The sequence below is a fragment of the Onychomys torridus genome, chromosome 8 (assembly GCF_903995425.1).
Source record: "Onychomys torridus chromosome 8, mOncTor1.1, whole genome shotgun sequence".
Classification (NCBI taxonomy): domain Eukaryota; kingdom Metazoa; phylum Chordata; class Mammalia; order Rodentia; family Cricetidae; genus Onychomys; species Onychomys torridus.
The window spans coordinates 75311607-75316667 of record NC_050450.1 but is presented as its reverse complement, the minus strand read 5'-3'; positions in this window follow the sequence as shown (position 1 = coordinate 75316667).

The window sequence follows — 5061 nt, the reverse complement described above, 5'->3', positions numbered from 1 at the left end:
CCAGGTTCTGGAAATCAAACTTGGGCCCTCTTACCAACTGAGTGATCTCCCTGCCTCCTCTGTTTTCCATTTATATTAATTTCCCTCCTTTATGTAGTGCTTCCTAATTACTTTGAATCAGTTAATCTTTGATAGGATAAGAAAAGGAAACACTGCATTTTGCATCCTTACATAAGTTTTTTTTTTTACTTTTTATCTTTTTTTTTTTTTTTTAATGTGCATTGGTGTAAAGGTGTCAGATCCCCTGGAACTGGAGTTACAGACAAGTGAGTTGACATGTAGGGGCTGGGAACTGAACCTGGGTCCTCTGGAAGAGCAGCCAGTTCTCTTAACCACTGAGCCATCTCTCCATCTCCTACATAAGATTTTTTAAAACATTTATTTGTTTTATGAATGTGCACACATATGCATGAAGTTGGACAAATTGTGGGAGTCAGCTCTCCTCTCCCACCATGTTGGGTCCCTCAGATTGAAGTTGGGACTGGCAGCAGGTGCCTCTGCCCATTGCCCTGCTGGTGATCTAGATTTAAATGTTATGAAAGAAAGCAATATTGATCCATCTACTTCCATAATATTTCACATGTTTTGTAATCCTGTGTGTGTAAAAGAAGCTGGGTGCTGGGGCTGGAAAGATGGCTTAGTGGTTAAGAGCACTGACTGCTCTTTCATAGGACCTGGGTTCAATTTTTAGCACCCATATGGCAGCTCACAACTGTCTGTAACTCCAGTTCCAGGGAACCTGACACCCATGGCAAAATATCAATGCACATAAAAATAAGAATAAATTTTTAAAAATGAAGCTGGGTACAGTGGTATGTACATGTATTCTCAGTGCTGGGGAGGTGGATACAGACAGGTCCCTTGGTCTCTGGCCAGCTAGCATAATCTATATAGTGAGTGGGATATTCTGATGGCACTCTGATACTCCCAAGACTATCAATAAAGTTTACTTTGAATCAGAGGGCAGAGCTAGCTACTAGCTGACCAAAGTAGCCATAGAGGTTTTGGAGGACTGAGGACATATAGAGAGATACAGGAAGTAGTAGGGAAGGGCTTAGAAAGATTCTGGGCCCTTTTGGATTGAGAAAGGAGAGAAAGGGGAGGTTAGTGGTTAATTCTCCACTGTTTCTCTGATCAGTCAGGTTCTTACTCTGATACCTGACTCCTGAATTTTTATTGGTAAAGATAATTGGATAAATGCTTCATCTGGTGCCCCATATTGGGTGCCATATATAGTTGGCTTTCTCATCAGGACCACCAGCCTCTTATTAGGGTGGCACATCTAACTTGCTCTTTTGGGAAATCTATGTGCCTAGATTTTTCCTGCTCTTCCTCTCTCTTCCCAGAAATCCTGCCATCCTCTCCTGCCTAGCCATTGTCCATTCAGCTCTTTATCACACCAGTCACAGCAATACATCTTCACACAGTGTACAAGTATCTCACAAAAGGTTAGTTCAAGGCCAATGAGATATTCTGTCTCAAAGAAAAAGTGTTAGCACTTGAGAAATGACGCTCAAGGCATTCCTCTGAATATAGACACCCACCTGCACACACACAATAAAAGTATGCAGTGAAACGATAAATAGAATTAATAGTAGGGTAGTCCTAGCAACTAGGGAGGCTAAGGCAGGAAGGTTGTGAGTTTTAAGCAGCCTGGTCTATGTAGTGAGGTGGCTGAAACACAAACACACTTGAGGCAGGACTATCAGGAATTCAAGGTCATCCCTGGATGCACAGTGAGTTGGAAGCCACCTTGGGCTACTTAAGATTCCATCTGAATAAACCAATAATAGGGCTGGTGAGATGGCTCAGTAGATAAAGATGTCCACTGCCAAAGACTAACAACCTGAATTTGATCCATAGGACTTACATGGGAGACATGTTGGCTGGTTTTTGTCACCTCGACACAAGCCTCAACATATCTAAGAAGAGGGAATCTTAATTGAGAAATGCCTCCATCAGATTGCCGGTTAGCAAGTCTGTAGGGTTGTTTTCTTGACCAATGATTGATATGGGAGGGCCCTTTCCATTGTGGGTGGTGCCATCCCTGGGCAAGTGGTCCTAGATAGTATAAGAAAGCAATATAAGCAAGCTATGAGGAACAAGTTGTAAGCAGTGCTCCACCATGGCTTCTGCTTTGGTTCCTGCCTCCAGGTTCCTGCCTTGTTTGAGTTCCTGTCCCGTCCTCCCTCAGCAATGGACTGTGACCTAGAAGTGTAAGCTGACAGACACAAACCCCTTCCTTTTCATGTTGATTTTGGCAATGGCCTTCAACACAGACACTCTTCTTCTGATCTGCACATGCACACTGTGGCATGTGTACTCCCACCCCACTCACATGAAGTAATGTGTAATGAAAATTGTGAGGAGCTGAGGAAATGGTGCTTGCCTAACATGCATGAAGCCCCAAGTTTCCATCCCCAGACCCATGTAAGCCAGGAATGGTGGTACATGCTGTAATCCCAGCACTAAAACATGGAAACAGAAGGATCAGAACTTCAAAGTCATCCTCAGCTGCAGAGTGAGTTTGGGGCTAGCCTGGAATTCACAAGACTTTGTCTCAAAAACATGGGGGGGGGGTGTATTTTGTGTGTAGAATTGTTTAATTGTAGCTCTGAAAACTGTAGTTACTTATTAGAGAAACAAAAAATTAATTAGGCTGTTTCTATGAGTCACATGATTATTAAATTCGAGCAAGTTCATGAGGGACAACCTACCACTAAATGATTCCTTGGAGAGGAACACTATGTTTCTTAATTAGTCCCTTAGCTACTCTGCAAGCTTCACCATATGAGTCCCAGTAATCCGCAAGTATAGTCCTCCTGGAATTTACTTCCTAGTTTTACAGCAAACAGAAGGATGTGGAAATCATTTACCTGTAAAACTGAAAAGTAAGAGGCTATCTGAATAGCAACATGGCACCATAAAAGTCTGCAGCATAGTTTTTGTTAAAAAAGACAATCTCAGAAATACTAATTTATGTGGCTCAAGTGCTAATGTTTTGTTTTGGATGGTGGTATTTTGTTATTTTGTTTTGGGATCTCACTGTATAGTAGTCTGGGCTAGCCTCAGACTCACAATTCTCCTTTGGCTTTATAAAGCTGAGTTTATAGTCACAAACCACCACACCCTGCATCGCCATTAAAATTCTTAGGGAGCCGGGCAGTGGTGCCTCCTGCCTTTTATCCCAGCACTCAGGAGGCAGAGGCAGACAGATCTCAGAAAAAAAAGGGAGGGGGAGGGATGATCACTATCACCTACAATTATGTTAGGCATGGTAGCTCATGCATGCTAAGGCAGGTGGATTGCTAAGAATTCAAGGGCCAGCCTAGGTTACCTGGGCTAAAACCCTGTCTCTCGTTTTATTTTATTTTTTTCCTGGAACTCTCTTTGTAGACCTAGCGGGCCTCGAACTTACAGAGATCTTCCTTCCTGCCTCTGCCTCCTGAGTGCTGGGATTTAAGGTGAGTGCCACCACATCCAGCTAAAACCCTATCTCAAAATAAGTAAACAAAACAAAAAAGAAACCTCCCCAAACCTGAAAGTTGGGGCTGGAGAAAGGACCCCAGGAGTAAAGGTGCTTGCCGGACAAGTGTGAAAATGTAGATCTGAACCCATGTAAAAGCCAGATCTCTGTGAGTTGGAGGCCAGCCTTGGTCTACAGAGTGAGATCCAGGACAGACTCTAAGCTACATGGAGAAACCCTGTCTCGGAAAAACAACAACAACCCTGGAAATTGAAAGGGCAGCATGATAGAAATCCAATTCTGCCACAGTTGGCTTCCTGGGCCTTATAGCTGTTACATGTTAAACCCGGCATTTGCTGACTTTGGTGTCCTGAACTTTCTGTAGCTCTCACTGTTCTTCAGCCTGTTCAATATGAATTCAGCTTGGCATTTCTGGTTGATCTCTTCAACGATTTCAGTGATTCAGTGAGTCATTAGCTTTTCTTTGTAACTCTCTAGTTTCACAGGCTCCTTTCTACACTTTTCAAATGAACTGTCTACTGTGAGCTCTTAGGAGCTGTCCTCTGGAAGGCCACCCAACCTTGAGAGGATTGTGCTTGTACGGTTCTTAATGACATTTGGATGTACAGAATCTGAACACCTTGCAGTCTTTGTGGATGAATATCATGCAGTGCCTGGGGTAGATGAGCTCTGAACAGAAACAATGCCTCTCAACCTGCGTGTTGACTCTTGTGGTCTCCGTAGCTTCTTACACTAGAAAGCTAATAGGCACACGCCTTTAATCCCAGCACTCGGGAAGCAGAGGCAGGCGGATCTCTGTGAGTTTGAGGCCAGCCTGGTCTACAAAGCGAGATCTAGGACAAGCACCAAAACTACACAGAGAAACCCTGTCTCAAAAAAAAAAAAAAAAAAAAAAAAAGAATTATGGGCTGAGAGCACAACTGAATTAAACAGGTCTTTGAAAGAGATTTTGGGTTTTTTTGTTGTTGTTGTTGTTGTTTGTTTGTTTTTAAAGACTGTCTGATGTAGCCCAGGCTGGCCTCCACCTCCTGGTCTTTCTGCCTCTGCCTTCCAAGTGCTGCATTTATAGACATGGGCTACCAGGCTGTTTTATAGTACCACAAAGTACTGGAGAGTGAATCTGGGGCTTTGTAGACATTAGGCACTCCACTAACTGAGCTGTATCTCCAGCCGTTAAAGGGGCTCTGGAGGAATATCAGTGACCCCAGTGGACAGTGAAGCAGTTATTATCTGAAATCCCTTAAATACATACTTGTTGATCTAAATCAGTGGTGGCACACGCCTTTAATCCTACCACTTAGGAGGCAGAGGCAGGCAGGCAGATCTCTTGAGTTCAAGGCCAGCCTGGTCTACAGAGTGAGTCTCAGGATAGCCAGGACTACACCGAGAAACCCTGTCTTGAAAATAACAAAAAGATGAAAAATGAAAAATAGAAGGATTCCACCCACTTCACCCGTAACACACATACACACACGCACTAAAAAAAAAAAAAAAGGCTCATTGTAATTTTTAGAGAAATAAAATGTTCAAAATGACAAGTAAATGAAATTTAAACTCCATGTTTCTACAGGTGC